General features: G+C 42.5%; 1 pseudogene across 1 annotated transcript in view; it reads right to left on the minus strand.

The window, feature by feature from the left end:
* The window catches only part of LOC311325205 (transducin-like enhancer protein 4), a 117454-nt pseudogene that overhangs the window by 69965 nt on the left and 29565 nt on the right, over positions 1 to 17924 (minus strand). Inside the window, exons 5-7 of the transcript in view lie at positions 9525 to 9644; positions 4037 to 4090; positions 3717 to 3869 (exon numbers count right to left, since the gene is read on the minus strand). The product of the transcript in view is annotated as a transducin-like enhancer protein 4 (transcript). The remainder of the gene's footprint in view (positions 1 to 3716; positions 3870 to 4036; positions 4091 to 9524; positions 9645 to 17924) is intronic.

Genomic DNA, 17924 nt, shown 5'->3' on the forward strand with positions numbered 1-17924 from the left:
GAGGCGATGGACAAACGTCGAATTCTGAAGTCTGCCAAGTGAGACCAGGCTGCACTGTTGGGGAGGAGGGCAGGAGGGGTATGGGGGGGTCGCAGCAGTGGTTGAGTGGGAGTGTGGGTCGGGGTTCCAGAGGGTGGTTGAACAGAGGACCCTGACTAGTTCATGTCGCTGAAAAACATCTTCACGGCATGATGCTGCCACCACCATGCTTCACTGTAGGGATGGTATTGGCCAGGTGATGATTGGTGCCTGGTTCCCTCCAGACATGATGCTTGGCATTCAGATCAAAGAGTTCAGTTTCTTTCTTGTTTCTCATGGTCTAAGAATCCTTCAGTTGCCTTTTGGTAAACTCCAAACAGGCTGCCATGTGCCTTTTACTGAGAATAGGCTTCCGTCTGGCCACTCTACCATAAAGGCTGATTGGTGGAGTGTTGCAGAGATGGTTGTTCTTCTGGAAGGTGCTTTCAGACCCAGAAAGCCATCTGTATTTTCCCCCTTGGAACCCATGTAGATGGTGTTCAGACAGCGGGGTAGAAGCTCTCCTGCTCACAGAGGAGACAAGGGACTCCTCTGCTTTACAGTTGCTATATCAAGGCAGTTGCGAGAGAGAGAAAATAACTCATTCTTGGATTTCTGTCAATGGGAAAAAATATTTTTTCTAACAGATGTCTTAGTGGTGAGAAAGTGCTAAGAGTGACCATCAGGTTCTTGGTCACCTTCCCAATTCTCCCGATTGCGCGTTTGGCCAGGCAGCCAGCTCTAGGAAGAGTCTTGGTGGTTCCAAACATCTATTTAAGAATGATGGAGGCCACTGTGTGGATGATGGTAATGGTAAATGGTAAATGGATTGCACTTATATAGCGCTTTTATCCAAAACGCTTTACAATGGCCTCTCATTCACCCATACATTCACGGCAGCTGCCGTGCAAGGTGCTAACCTGCTCATTGGGAGCAATTTGTCCCATGTCAAATGTCAGATGTCAAATGCTGACCCTGCGTTGGCAACGGGGGAGATGTTAACAACAACAACAATGGCGTGAGAGGACTGCGGTGACAGTAAGGGTACAGGCTAATGGCCATCAGGGCCAGACAGATTGATTCCTTTAGTCCAGGATTGCAACACTCATTGTTCACAGGCATGGCCCCCCTCCCTTCTGCTCACCGCTAGTCTGTTTCTATCTGCCCACGCAGAGAGAAAGCCCCTGATGGTAGCGTTTCACTCAGGGATACTGTCGTGTCTCTGTGAAGCACATAATACTCCACGTTACTCCGGTACTCTGTCTGACTCCTCGTTAGTGCCATCAGCTCTTCCATCTGTCTTATTTGCCAGGGATCTCACGTTGCCCATAATGATGGTTACTATCTCCTTGTCTTTGTTCATAGTTTCACCACTTGACATCCGGGACTCTGTGTCCGTAGCTCCTTCGGGATGTGCAGTCTCTCTCTGCGGAACACAACTTTCCTAGTGAAATTAGCTGTCAGCTTCCTGTGAACAATAATCTTCCTGTCCAAAGTACATAGGGAATAAGTCACCAATGTTGCACAAAAATAAAAATTAAAAAGTCACAAAAACACATTAACTATGAAAAACGAGCTGCTGCAGCTGGCTATGACTAGCAATGCGCCTTCTCATGTGACGCATATAAAACAACACATTCAATGTGCAATACAATATTTTTGTATCTAACTGAAAAAAGTCAAAATCATTTTGTAAAGATTGAATGTCAATTATTATTTCTATTCCACCGGTCAGTTGGAAGAAGTACAAGCAATGGGCCTCATATTTTGTTTGGTCATAAAGACAGCCATGTTAGCAACCTAGGGCCCCTCGCTGCCAAGAATCGCTCTTTTATTAAAAGTCTTGTCACTTTTGATACTGGTTTTAATTTTGAGCGACAAATTGGCTCTGTGGTTAAAGGCTCTTTTTTCCAGCTGAGGCTCTTATCCAAAGTGAAACCGTACCTCTCTTTTAAGGACCTGGAGACAGTCATCCATGCTTTTATTTCTTCAAGATTGGACTACTGTAATGCCTTGTATGTGGGCCTTGACCAGCGGTCACTGAGGCGCCTGCAATTGGTCCAGAATGCTGCTGCACGCCTCCTGACTGGAACCAAGAAGCGGGACCACATCACACCGGTGCTGGCCTCCCTCCACTGGCTTCCTGTTCGCTTCAGGATTGATTTTAAAATCTTAATGTTTATTTTTAAGGCTCTACATGGTTTGGCCCCCCACTATCTGGCTGAACTGATTCAAGTTCGTGCGACATCTAGAACCCTGAGGTCCTCCTCCGAGACTCTTTTAATAGTCCCTAGATCGAGACTTTAGACCAAGGGTGACCGAGCTTTTGCGGTGGCTGGCCCAAAGCTCTGGAACAGCCTCCCTCCACACATTAGACACGCACAGAACCTAGGGCTCTTTAAGTCTCAGCTTAAAACGCACTTGTTTTCACTGGCTTTTGAGGCCTGATAGCCTACATCCCCTGTCCTGTTTTGTGTCCTGTCCTTTTATTGTTCTGTGATTATGTGCACTTTATTCTGTTTTTTTGTTTTAGTTTATTTTATATATTGTACAGCACTTTGGTGCAACTTCGGTTGATTTTAAACGTGCTTTATAAATAAAGTTGACCTTGACCTTGACCTTCACCTGTTCTGTTCTTAAATATCCTCCTAAGAACGTTTCTAAGGAAAGCTCCCGTCTGATTCATGACGTGTTCGTAAACCGCTTGATGAGTTCGCACCTGCCTTCTCTTAGTGGTGGTTTCTCAAATTGAAAATGCCTGAACGCGCACCCGAATTAGCATAGGTAACCTCCCCGGCAGCTCCATATAAGGACATGCCACCGCTGGCCCGTGTGCACACACGCTCTGAAACGAGTGAGAAAGATTTGAAGGATAAGCTAGTGATCATGTCAAAGTGTAAATCCATATATGATAGGGCGCCGGCCAAAAGAAGAAAAAACTTCAGCAGTGCTGAAGTGGAGGTACTGCTGGAGGAGGTCAACAATAGACGGGTGGTCATATTCAGTAGTGTCAGCAGTGGCTATAAAACAACACAAAAGAATGAAGCATGGGACGCGATCACCCGTGCAGTTAATATAGTATCAGGAGAAGGGCGCACAATTGCTGAAATAAAAAAGAAATTGGATGATGTGAAATCGGACAGCAAAAAACGCATTGCGAAACATAGGTACCCTACTTATCTGATCTTATCTACATAGTGTATATAAATGGTCCTTATTGTGTCATTTGTAAATTGAGTATTGGAGTTTATCTGTAATGACCATAACATTGGAGCCGGCAGCAACATTTCACTGTGACTGGACATTAGGCTGCATGTGATAAATAAAGGAATCGTGAATGTTTAATCTTGAGGAGAGATATGCAGGCCACTGGAGGGGGACCGGCATGCCCACCGTTGTCGGAGTTTGAGGTGACCGCAATCACCAATGTTTCATAGTCTACAGTACATTTCCGCACTCAAATGGCCTACTTGCGACTGCTATTCAGTGTTTGTATATTCTGTTCTTAGCTGAGAACAAATCCCAGATGAGAAACCATTGGTGAATGCCAGGATTTTCTTAGCAACGCCGTAAGTACAGTTTAAGAAGAAATGCTTCTTAAGAACTTCTGTACTTCGTTGGTGAATGAGGCCCAATGTTAACAAAAACTACTGGACAGAGCAGCTCTATTGGTCTGCATGGCGGGGGGCAGGTCTCACCATGTGGAGCTCTTTGGACTTAGAAGAGGGCGTGCTACTGGAAGAGGCTATGGAGGCCGGACTCAGGGCTGCATCTTTCTTCAGCAGACGGTTCTTGTCCAATCCGTTCTCCCGAGGAGAGGGGGCTGGACTGGCTCTTGGAGAGACGGGATCCTATGGGGGGAAAGGGAAGTGATGAGAGAGAGAGAGAGAGAGAGCAGTCAGCGGCGGGATGTTAAATGAAACAACTTGGCGTTTAACAGACAGACAAGGTAGGCAGCCACATACATAGTCAAGAATTTAGTCAGGAAAAAGTTCTGTTCCTGCTCATGTTCTCTCACCTCATTGGACACGTCCACCACCAGGTTGTCATCAGTCTTCTCACCATCGCTGTCCTGAGATAGACGCAAGACACTCGGTCATGATTTAATAAGCACTTCACTGGCATCAGTATAATACCAATACGGGACAGTTTTAGACAGTGTTATACTTGACAAGAATACGCAAAAGTCTTCTTTGCGTAAAAGAAGAAAAAGGTACAGAATCATTAGAGCTGATTATTATTCAGTATTATAATATTACACAATTTTGCATACTGCAGCATAATATCATATGACTGAGCATGATGGCGCCAGTGTGTGGCGTGCCGTCTGTCACTGTCAGTTTTGTTTGTGCTGTTTCTGTCGCTTGTCATGATCCATGTTTGTGATCAAAGATCATGTAAATAACTTGACATCCATGTAGTTAAGTGAAGTATATGACTTTACAAGGACATTGATATTCAACTGCTGCGATTATTTTCCGTTATTTATTAAGTTTTGAGCCATTTATTTGCTGATGATATATGTATCAGCCATACTAGATCACCTGGAATCTCTGCAAGAAAGTCTCTGCTCTTTGTTTTTCAACTACCTTATAACTTATCAAAGAAAATGGCCAAGAAACTTGCAGAAGACATGGAAGAGGTGAAAAAATTGCTGAACTTCATGACAGAGGAAGTAAAAGAGATGGCTAAAAAACAGACAGACCTACTGAAACTAATGGAAGAAGTGAAACAACTCAAGCTGGTGATCCAACAAAAGGATAAAAGGATGGAAGAGCTTGAAAGAAGAGTTGACGATTTTGAACTGTACTCCAGGATTGATGACCTTGATGAACTGCATTCACTGGAACAGCAAGTCATTGAATTCTTCAAAAGAAAGACATCCAAATGGACAGTAGAAATATAGCTGCTTGTCACACCTTACCCAAAAGACAAAATAACAGGCAAAATATCATCATCCAATTTGTAAGTAGAAAACATAAAGTTGAGGTATTAAAGCAGGCAAGAAAACTGAAGGGTACAGGGGTATATGTTAATGAGCATCTCACAAAGAGAAATACTGAGATTGCAAGACAAGCCAGAATACTGCGAAAGGGGGGTCAAATTCAGGACACCTGGACAAGAAACTGTAGAGTGATGATACGCTTGAACGGTACACCTGAACAGGCCAGAGTAATAACTGTCAGAGATGTTACAGAACTTGATCAATATAAATGAAAATGTCAAATGGTACTAGGAAATACCTTTATTTTAGTTGTGGTGAAATGTTTGGGAGTGACAAATTTGGTGTAAGATATTGTATGAGCATACAGACTTTAAAGGAGTAGTAAAGGGAAAATGCATGTTTAGCCCTGTTTTAAGGTTACTTATGATCATATACAATGGTTCAGATCAAAACGTTGACAAAACTAGCACTTTTGAGAGTCTGATAATTGCTCTACCACCGTTTTGGTCTTACAATGGATGTGGATGGGCACCGTGAAAAATCATTCAAACATGTTAAACTTAATTTCAAAGACAAGAAACTCACGAGGTGTTAATTGGCGTTCTGACATATAATTCGCCATAAAGTAAGATTCTAGTTCATCTGGAAAGGCTTTTTTAAATATTTAGCATAGAACTATTTAGTCGCAGCACATACGTGTGTAAACCTCCGCAAACTAGGTAGCCTAGCAACATAAACAATAACAATAGCTACCGTAAGTAGTTCCGCTTCCTGAATCCCCTCTGCGGATTGATCTACACATCTACAACGGTCGCTTCAATACAAGTCAATGGATTTCATAAAATGATGAATAAAACCCTACAGGATTCATACTTTGCTGCGAATTTGATGTCAGAACACCAACGGACCAATTACCCCTCGGTGAGCTTCTTGTCTTTGAAATCGAGAGTTTAACATGTTTTTGAATGATTTTTCAAGGTGCCCACCCACATCCATTGTATGACCTAAATGGTGGTAGAGCAATTATCAGACTTTTTGATCTGAACCATTGTATATGATCATAAGTAACCTTAAAACAGGGCTAAACATGCATTTTCCCTTTACTACTCCTTAAGTCCTTTGATTTTCAAGACCACAAACGTCATGAGTTAGAAAATGACATTGATCCAGAGATCCACTTTTACCAGAACAATAATATGAACTGTGACTATTACTCTGAAGATAAGTTCAATTCAAATGTGAAAGGGGAGGGGTTTTCAGTTATTCATTTCAATAGTAGAAGTTGTAGTATCCCGACCACCAGTCAGGAACGAGGTGGACTGTCATGTGCACAAAGGGCTGGAACATCAGGCCCAAGAGTCAGACATGAGAGACGAGAGGCCTACGGGGGCAGATCCGACCCAAGCACCTGGGACAGGCCGGAAAGGTAGTAATAAATATTATAAGTGGATCCCTCTAAAAAACGGATGGATGGATGAATAATGAATGGTTCACACACACATTGAACTGACAAGGGCCCAGCTAGCTCTGGTGATAGGGAAACCACCCCCTCTCTAGCCAGGGTCTGTCGCTTATCAGAAGGAACATAGGGATAGTGTTGGATAACTGCCTGAACTTTCCTGTATGAGATTGCGAATAATAGATGTTAAAAGGAAAAGGTGTAATCAAGCAAGTAACACTGTTTAGAGTGAATATCATTTGTTGGACATGTAATCACTTAAAGTAGAAGTAGACATTTATAAATCATGTATCTGTTCTTAGTCAAGATCAATTATGTAATCATGTATACGTGAGACAGTAATGACAATGTAATGATTGGAGAATGTATCCATGTATCAACTGTTTGAGTAGGTAATGCTTAAAGTAGGATATTTAATGAGATATTAATTAGACATTTATTCTGTGATGTCCTGCTTTGGGTGAGAGAGATAAGATGTTGAATGCAGGAATTGTTAACCTGTAGGGTACATCGTATGTTCACTAGAAATCAACGTGAATTGAAGGTATTTTGTAGGGGACTATATAGTGAATGAAATTAACTGTTCGAACACTACAAAAAAATGGCGGACGCACTATATAGGGAATATATACTTTTAAAAAGGAGAGTTGCAAATTGCGCAAATTACATCATTAGTGTAAAATAAACTTTATGAAAATTAATGATGAAAACAATGTTTTTGTATTCTATATAATACATCACGGGAATGTTGTGTTTTAAAATTGTATTGAGCAAAATAAAATATAGGGACTATCCCTAGCGTAATATAATAAAATCTGTGAACAACAACAATATTTTCTTATGTAAAGGGGCAATTTGATGACACTTTTCTGGCTGTCTGTATGTAGCTACTGTAGGATACCGACAGATATCCTGGGGAATTGATTAATCCAATGACGCCTTCTAGACCCATAGTAGGGTAGACACAGGTCATTAATTAAGGTCTCCTTCTAGTTAGTGTCTCACAGCCGACTCGTGCTTCATGTATCATGGCTACATTAAAACAATATTGTGTTAAATTTATGGGTAGCGTATCCTGTCATGTAGGAAATGCCCATCAACATGACAGGACGCGCTACCCATGAATTGAACATAAAATAATAGGTGGTAGGTCATCCTGAGGTAGGCTATATACTGTATGCCAACTTTTCAGAACACCAACTGAACAAAATCAGTCACCCATTTAGCTATCATCATTATCATTTTTTTTCTGGGCTTTCAATAAGTCCCAGACTAGGCTTATATGTCCCAATAAATGCTCTTTATATTATATTTCGTAGACTATAGTGTATGAATTGGAACTATCACAAGGTCTCGCCTTGACTCTTAAATAGATTAGCAGATGCGCTTTAGTAGCTTTCTTTTTGTTAATATTAGATTTGGCTTAAATCTAAATGATTGTAGTGTCCCGGCCACGGGGTGTGTCCCCGCAGGCGGAGCGCGTCACAGCCGGGCACAACGGCACGCGCCCGGAGGGAGCTGCAGCAACGCACCTGCCTGCAATCTGGAATCAGCGCACCTGGAATTAATGAGCTCCACGGACTACAAGAGGAGGCTCCAGCCGACCAGCCAACGCCAGACGGCTCCCTAGTAGCTATGGTGTCTTTGAGACTTCTCCCGCTAACCTAGGTGTTACTGATCGCTCGTGTTTTTCTGTTGTGTCCCATCGTCAACCCTAACAATGATTATGAGAACGCTTGAAAACGTCATGAACAAGGGACATCTCCACTAACGATGATGTACCTTACGATGTATCTTAAGACGCCCACTAAGGGATATTCTGGGAAATATTCGTAGGAAAAACTGTCCCTTCGCCAAGGTATACCTTAAGAAGCGTTGTAGATCGCCAAGGTATACCGTAACTGGGAAACTAGGCCCAGATCTCTCTGGCACAGGCCTGCATTCTGTCCCCAGAGTTAAAACAAGACATGGAGAAGCAGCGTTCAGTTTTTATGCACCACATATCTGGAACAAACTTCCAGAAAACTGCAGGTCTGTTGCAACTCTGTTTTTCAATCGAGACTGAAGACTTTTCTTTTTGCCTCTGCTTTTTATTAAATCAAATAATTATTCATTCATACACTGCACTGTAACTTTTATTCCTGTATGTTATTTTTTCTGCATTTTGTTTTAAATGTCCCTTTTTACATTTCGTTTTATATGACCTTTTATGTGTTCCTTGCACTTTGTCTTGATGCTTTTAATGTCTCATGTAAAGCACTTTGAATTGCCTTGTTGCTGAAATGTCCTATACAAATAAACTTGCCTTGCCTTGCCTTACCCAACCGTCAATGAGTTAACAATAACTCCTATGCTACCTCTTCTCTGGCCAGTGACTTACAACATTCTTCAAACCAATGTAGTAGGCCTATCTCAAGAGCACAAGCTTCTCAAACTTTGATCTGATAGCCTACAGTATACAGCATGTTAACAAACATTTTGTTTTCAATATTTTGACTGGGATTTTTAAATGGGGAAATGAACACATACAGCTAAAAAGTACAGGTTTTAAGCTTAATTTTGATGTATATGCCTAGAAGATGAAAGCTCTCTACATATAGATTACACCTTACCTGCATATTTTGTCCTTGATCTCGAGGAGGGAAAAATAGCTCACGTTGTCAGAACCATAGCCAGAACTGTCATCCATTTATGCTAGGGATTGTTGATGCATGCGCACAGGTGACGTTGACGTTAGATCATAAACAGGAAATGTAGGCTGTTTGTCCATTGCGCAAAAGTAACAAATCCATTTACATTTCAGTAACTGTAACTGCATTATTTAAATTTGAAAAGTAATTAGTTACATTACTAGTCACCACCAAAAGTAATGGAGTTACAGTAACACTTTACTTTGTAAGTAGCTCCCAACACTGGTGATCAGTTGGTCACACTTGACCAGGACCCATCTCAAAACTAACCTCAACATGGAAAGCAACCAAAACCCCTAATACATAAACCGATATGAACATAACCAACTTACATCTGAAACGATATGAACATCAAATAAACCTACAGCTGAAAATGCAGCATATTTGAACTGATATAGCAGCAAGGTCTTACGTAGTGTGTGGAGGCTGTCTCCTTGTCATCTGTCTTCTGCTTCTTGCTGTCTGAGACGTCAGCAGAGCTCCTGTGCTTCTCTCCAGACCGGAGGCTGGCCGACGGAGACAGGGAGGAGCTCTGACAGAGAGAGAGAGAGAATTACTCCACACAGTGTGTGTGTGTGTATATATATATATATATATATATATATATATATATATATCTATACTATATTGCCAAAAGTATTCACTCATCTGCTTTTACACGCATATGAACTTAAGTAACATCCGATTCTTTTCTTAATCCATAGGGTTTAATATGACGTCAGCCCACCCTTTGCAGCTATAACAGCTTCAACTCTTCTGGGAAGGCTTTCCACAAGGTTTAGGAGTGTGTTTATGTGAATTTTTGACCATTCTTCCAGAAGCGCATTTGTGAGGTCAGACACTGATGTTGGAGGAGAAGGCCTGGCTCGCAGTCTCCGCCCTAATTCATCCCAAAGGTGTTCTATCGGGTTGAGGTCAGGACTCAACAGTGCAGGCCAGTCAAGTTCTTCCACACCAAACTAGCTCATCCATGTCTTTATGGACCTTGCTTTGTGCACTGGTGCGCAGTCATGTTGGAACATCCCCAGGAAACTGGTGTTTGGTGCATTCATTCTCCAAACAGTGTAGCCTACATTGATGTAGGCCCATTTATTGCACGTTGATAAGTCCTTTTTATAATATCATCTATAGTCTCTCTTTTTTTGTATGTTTTTTGTGTTTTTTGTGTATCTGATGTATATAGGCTATTCATATGTCATTGTGATGTATTTATATATTTGCAGCCTCTAACTGCACCTTTTAGCCTAACTGACTGGCAGATTATGTCAAATGTGATGTCACATGCTCTCAGCCTATATATAGCCTACCTGCTACCCGTCATTTAAAGCTTTGAAGTTGCCTGATGAAGACCTAAGGGTCGAAACGTTGCATTTTTTCAATAAAGTGAACTGGGAGATTATTGTTATTATTACCTTGTTCTCAAACACTTTTTTCTCAATCTGGATGTAATTTAATTATTACTAACATATATCAGTATCTATCTCAGTAACTGATGTCGGGTCAAGACGTGGTGTCTGTTAAGTCAAATGCATAAAATAACCGTAGTGCTCACAATGGCATTTTGTTTCTGGAATGCATTCAACTGGGATGTGACCCCAGAAGTAAATTTGAAGACGGGGCACCAGCTAGTGTAGCTGAGCGCAGTATGGCTTCATCACGATACGAAGAAAAAATAAGTTTGATCGGCAATGTGGATCCATACAAAATTGACAGTCGCCATGAGTAACGATCACTCATTATTGCCAATTATATCTGGACATTAACTATCTTGTGCATATAGAGCTTGCAGAGCGGCAGGTTTGACAGTCTTGTACTAGAAGAGATTGCCTGCCTCACGTTCTGCCTGCCTCACGTTCTCCCCTCTACTATGGTGGAGAGGACAAATTCCTTGGACATGAGTTTATTCAGGCTATGCATCTTTGAGCTAGGTTACTACCACCACCAGCTAGGTTAGCTAGCTAGATAAACGGATACACTTTACAATAAGGGTACATTAATAAGCATTAGTTAATGCATTATTAAGCATTACGTAACAGTTAACTAATGTCTCTATTAACCATGTACTAATGTTATTTATGTTATCTAAGGTTAACTCACCTAACCCTAACCCTAACCCTAACCAAGGTATTAATTAACATTAGTAACCTAACCTAACCCTAAATAAGCATTAGTTAACAGTTAACTAATGTTTTTTGTGACCCTTATTGTAAAGTGTGACCAGATAAACCAGTCACTGTAGATAATAATAATAATAATAATAATAATATAATAATAATTTTATTTCAGCCTGGTCTCACCCGGCAGACATCAGAATTCGACGTTTGTCCATCACCTCCAAACGTCATTTCTAGACGGCATCATACAGTTATAAACATCGGCAGACGACGTGGGATAGGCCTAAGTTTTTGATTGGTTGTTCTCAGAGTTTTGTGGTTGGTTGTTCACATTAGAACACATGATGGAAGAGGAGTATAAATTTGCGGGCGCTTATGAGGGTAAGTTGGGTGGGTCAAACAACTTTGGTGAGACAACACCGAGTGCAAAACTAGCTGGCGAAACTACCAAACAACAACAACGTTTTACAAGCAAATAGCAAACAACACTACTAGCTAGCCAACTAGCTCACATTCTTACTGTCATTATTATTAGCTAGCATTAGCTACTGTTCTTATAGCTCGTGTTCTAACGTGGACACAGGGTCCAGGCAAATGTATGAAACTGGACCCAGGAGTGGAGCTACTCGGACGGCGCTTAGTGGGCGCACTCCGCATATCGCAATACCCCTGCACAGAAGGGCACGCAGGGGAATTGCTCAATGCTCGTTGCCCGAGCGCCTCCACACATATACGTTATTTGCATCATTTGTATGATGCCGTCTAGAAATGACGTTTGGAGTTGTATGATGCCGTCTAGAAATTACATTTGGAGGCAATGGACAAATGTCGAATTCTGCCGTCTGCCGGGTGATACCAGGTTGTTTTATTTATATAGCACTTTAAAATGCAGGACAAATCTCAAGGTGCTTCACAGAGTGCAGTAAAAAAAAAAAAATCCATAAAGGACAATAACTGGCTAAAATAATTTAACATAAATAAAACTATGTAGGATTAATGACAAATATTACATATGAAAATAAAATAAATCTAACAATAATAATAATAATAGCAATAATAATAATCTAGTAGAAGGCGGCACGTAACAGGTGCGTTTTTAGACGATTTAAATACAGTGATGGATTCTGAGGCCCGGATGTTTCCTGGGAGCTGGTTCCACAGGCGTGGCCCCAGGGTGGAGAAGGCTCTGAGGCCCGGATGTTTCCTGGGAGCTGGTTCCACAGGCGTGGCCCCAGGGTGGAGAAGGCACGGTCACCCATTGTAGCCAGCTTGGTGCAGGGGACAGCTAGCATGTTCAGTTCGCTGTCTTGACCAGAGGGACCTAGATGGGGGCTTGGGAGAAATGAGTTCTTGGAGGTAGGTGGGACCAGTGTGGTTGATAGCTTTTAATACCAGGAGGAGGAGCTTGAAGGTGATGCGTTGGTTGATGGGAAGGACGGGGGTGATGTGTTCTGATTTTCGGGTTTTGGTGAGAACCCGGGCAGCACTGTTTTGGACATATTGCAATCGCTGGATGGTTTTGGTGGGGAGTCCTGCAAGCAGGGAGTTGTAATAGTCAATACGGGAGGTGACGAAAGTATGGACAAGTTTTTCAGCATCACGCAGGGAGAGTATGGGTCTTAACTTTGAAATGTTTCTCAGGTGGTAAAATGACGTCTGGCAGAAAGCTTTGACATGTGAGTCAAATGACAACGTTTGGTCAAGTTTGACACCCAGGCTGGTAACCAGTGAGGAGAGGGGATGGTGTGACCGTTGATGGTGATATGGGAGATGCCAGCCTGTTTGGTTTGATGGGGAGTCCCGATCAGGATGGCTTCTGTCTTGCTTCCATTGAGTTGGACAGAATTGTTGTTCATCCAATGGTGGATGTCAGCAAGACAGTTGGTAGCCTGGGTGATAGCCAGATGTTTGTCATGGGAGGTTTAGAGGTAGATTTGAGTGTCTCAGCATAGGAGTGGAAGTTGATGTTACGGCTTCTGAGTATCTTTCCAAGGGGGAGCATGTAAACCAGGAAGAGCAGAGGCCCCAAGACTGCCCCCTGTGGAACACCAGAGGTAACACTCCTGACGCTGGAGGTGAGTCCGCCCAGAGAAACATACTCGTCTTCCCGAGAGGTAGGAATGGAAGAAGTCGAGGGCGGTGCCCCTGACTCCTACCTCCTGGACAGAGCCGGCCTTAACCATCTGGGGGCCCATTTCAAGAGCAATTATAAGAAGAAAAAAATGTATAAAATAAAAGACCCATATTCAATGACCATTGACCCATATTTACAACAGTGTGATGTATTTTAATTAAGGCATGCTTTGTTATTGGGTCAGTGACAAATAAGGGTGGGAAAGATGAAAAAAAGAAAGTGGGAAAGAAAAAAAATACTGTTTTAAAAGCATTCAACAGGTGTGTTAATATGTGGATTTTGTATTTATTTTGGTTTTATGTCATTTGAAATTACATTTGCAATTTTTTTTTTTCAAAAAGTAAGACCAAATGCGCCTGAAAATGTCAAGTGGTGTAACCAGAGAAAAGTGGTAATTATTCAATATTTTATCAACCTAGAGTGTATGTAGGTGTACTCATAATAATAATCAATTGGGGGATTTCTTCGTCGCCCTCGGTGATTATAGCTCAGGAAAGATCCCAATGACCTGTGGGGTGCCCCAAGGATCGATCCTAGGACCTCTACTCTTCAGCCTGTACATGCTGCCCCTTGGCAGTGTCATCAGGAGGCACAACATTAGCTACCATAGCTACGCAGATGATACCCAACTCTATATTTCTGTGACACCCAGTAACTACAGCTTGGTTGACTGCCTTGTCAAGTGTACTACAGATATAAATTTATGGATGTCACATAATTTCCTCCAACTAAACCAGGGCAAAACAGAAGTACTGATCATTGGAGAAAAAGCTGAAAGAGAGAAACTAGCTGCGCACTTAAAATCTCTGAAAATTGACACCAATTGCCAGGCTAAAAACCTAGGTGTCATACTTGACTCAGATCTTAATTTTGAAAACCACATAAAGAATATTACAAAGACATCTTTCTACCACCTAAGGAACATTGCCAAGGTGCAACCCTTTCTCTCTCAGGCTGACACCGAAAGATTAATGCATGCTTTCATCACAAGCAGGCTGGACTACTGCAATGCTCTACTATCAGGCCTACCAAAGAAAGCAATCTCTAAGCTACAAATGATACAGAATGCTGCAGCACGAGTCCTCACTAAGACTAGACGAAGGGCACACATCACACCAGCCTTAAAATCACTACACTGGTTACCAGTCAACTCTAGAATAGACTTTAAAATACTACTACTAGTCTATAAATCTCTCCACAATCACTCACCAGAATATATTTCAAACATGCTTGTTAAGTACATGCCCAACAGACCACTCAGATCCTCAGGTACTGAACTCTTAACAGTTCCAAAAGCCAGGACCAAGAAACACGGAGAGGCAGCTTTTAGTTTCTATGCCCCCAACCTCTGGAACACCCTACCGGAGTGCCTAAGAAGGGCCGAAACAACGGAGGTCTTCAAGCGAGACCTCAAGACATACCTTTTCGACCTAGCCTACAATCACTAGCTAGGAACTTGAGACACAGAAAGGCAGCCTCAAACCTACCTGTGAATCCTCTATATACATTGGTCCAGTAGATGCCCCACTGTCGCCCGCAGACAATAGTTACCCCCGTGTCAGTTGTGGATGTTGTAGTACCTAGTTAACACACACGTACACACAGACACACACCAGTCCACACCCAGCTTAGGCCTGGACCTGGGCCCAGTTCCCTTTCCCCTCACCCTACCCCGGGTCCGTATCCTTTTCCCACCCCCAACCCTACCCCTGACCCCTACCTCTAACTGGACCCAGGCACACCTACACTCACGCTCACACACATACAGACATACACCAGTCCTGGGCTCAGATCCCCTCACCCTAACCCGGGTCCGTATCCTCTTCCTACCCCCCACCCTACCCCTGACCCCTGCCTCTATCTGGGCCCAGGCACGCACACACACACAGACACACATCAGGGTTTGCCACACCTCTCCCATGATGCTCTTATCCTTTCTTGCTCTAAAAATGTAGTTTGATGTAATGTACTGCTCTATATATGGCTCTGTGTGCTACTAACCCTGCTCTGCCTCCCCTCTCCCTAGTGCCTCTCTCTCTCCCTCCTATCTTCTAACCAGGTCCAGTGGATGCCCCACTGTCACCAGCAGACCACCCTGAGACCGATAGATACCCCTGTGCCTGCTGCAGATGTCGTAACAAATTAGTTAACACACACACACGTACACACAGACATACAACAGTCCACTTCCGGCTTTAGGCCTGGGCCCAGTACCCCTACCCCTCACCCTAACCCGGGTCCGTATCCTCTTCCTACCCCAACCCTAACCCAGACCCCTGCCTCTACCTGGACCCAGGCACACTCACACACACACTGACATACACCAGTCCTGGGCTCAGATCCCCTTCCCCTCACCCTAACCCGGGTCCGTATCCTTTTCCTACCCCCCACCCTACCCCAACCCCTGCCTCTATCGGGGCCCAGGCACGCACACACACACACACACACATTAGTGTTTGCCACACCTCTCCCATGATGCTCTTAGCCTTTCTTGCTCTGAAAATGTAGTTTGACGTAATGTATTGCTCTATATATGGCTCCGTGTGCTACTAACCCTGTTCTGCCTCCCCTCTCCCTAGTGCCTCTCTCTCTCCCTCCTATCTTCTAACCAGGTCCAGTGGATGCCCGCTGTCGCCAATGGACCACCTGAGTCCGATGGATGCCCCTGTATCTGCTGCAGATGTCGTAGCAAATTAGTTAACACACACACACACACACAGACATACAACAGTCCACTTCCGGCCTTAGGCCTGGGTCCAGTACCCCCTTCCCCTCACCCTACCCCGGGTCCGTATCCTCTTCCTACCCCAACCCTACCCTTGACCCCTGCCTCTACCTGGACCCAGGCACACTCACACACACACTGACATACACCAGTCCTGGGCTCAGATCCCCTTCCCCTCACCCGGGTCTGTATCCTTTTCCTACCCCCCACCCTACCCAAACCCCTGCCTTTATCTGGGCCCAGGCACATTTATGCACACACAGACATACACCAATGTTTGCCATGTCTCTCCTATGATGTTATTAGCCTCTCTTACTCTGAAAATGTAATTTAATGTTATTTATTGCTCTATAAATGTTCTTAGCCGGTAGACAAACATACTCCAGGAGCTTGCTCGATCGCCTCGTTGAGAGGGGTCAGGGAAGAATTTTTACAGCTCACTTATCTGGCCCTCGGGTGATTACTGTTTTTTTGCTTCCCTCTGGAATATGTAGGGGTGGGATGTCTGCCCACCTCCCTTGTTCTCTGTAAAGCGCATTGTGTTGCCTCTGGGTATGAAATGCGCTATATAAATAAAGCTTTGATTGATTGATTGATTGAATTGCAACATGTTACCTAAGAATAGATTTGATCAGGGTGATCTGAAATTGTAATATTTCACCAGTTTTGAAACATCGAGCGGGTCATATGGTATGCTGAAAACACCTTGGTTTTTGTTATAATCTATGGAAATGTATGTCAAAAAGGCTCAAAACATGTTGTTACACTACAGTAGAATATAATGCTTGGATAGGAATAGGAATACAATTAATATTCCTGTATAATTTCATATTTTCATGAACAAACATTGGTTACACCATTTGACATAACCCAGTGTCAATTGGTGTAACTATCCACATTTACGACATTTATTATATTGTTTTAATGAAGAAATGGCAGACAAGTATCTGACTTATTGGGCAGGCCATCTCTGAGTTTCAACACCACATAGAATGTCTGGCCAAATAACATGTAGGCTATGATGTAAATTACAATTCCCCTTTTCTCGAAAGAATACTTGGAAAATAAATAAAACTGACTAATACACTAAACATTTCTTCTTAAGATGGCTAGTTGTCCTTGTGCTGCATCATAAAATATTGGTCCTTGCCTAAAATAGTATCAAACAGAAAGACATAATAGGAATCATATTTGAGTCACATGGTGTACCTGGTTACACCATTTGACATTTACCTTAAAAATCAAATTTGTCAGGCATTTACATGGACACCCATGAAAGCTAGCTAGTTGACCTAGCTACTTTCAAACATACTTTTTAAAGTAAATACTTGTTTTTATGATAAAGATCAATAATCAATGTTTTTAACTGGTTACACCATTTTCCACTGGTTACACCATTTGACAAGTGTCTGGCAAGAAATGGAAACAAATTTGATCTTTAATAAATGCAAGTACAGGTCCAGGGCAGGCTTACAGTAGTGATGCATCTTGCACCTAAAACAGAATAAAGTACAAATGTAGGCTATTCAAGATCAAATAAAAGTAAGAAAAAAAGATTTGCACTCACTGTTAAAATATATTAAAATGTATAGAAACCGGTTTGAATTTGTATGATGAAAATGTTAGTAATGGTAAGTCTTGCAACATTTAGAGACTGACTTGTGAGTCTAGTTATGGAAATGAAAAATTACATTTTCAGAAATATTGCACCTTCTTATAATTAGTAGTACTTGAAGTTGACATTGAAGTGGCCCTCCTATGAGTTGACGATACCAGCAGTGGCCCCAAGCCAAGAGGTTGAGACCCCTGCACTACAGCCTCCGTAGTAAATCAATGAAA

The sequence above is a fragment of the Borostomias antarcticus genome, assembly GCF_949987555.1.
Source record: "Borostomias antarcticus genome assembly, chromosome: 24".
NCBI classification, from domain to species: Eukaryota; Metazoa; Chordata; class Actinopteri; order Stomiiformes; family Stomiidae; genus Borostomias; species Borostomias antarcticus.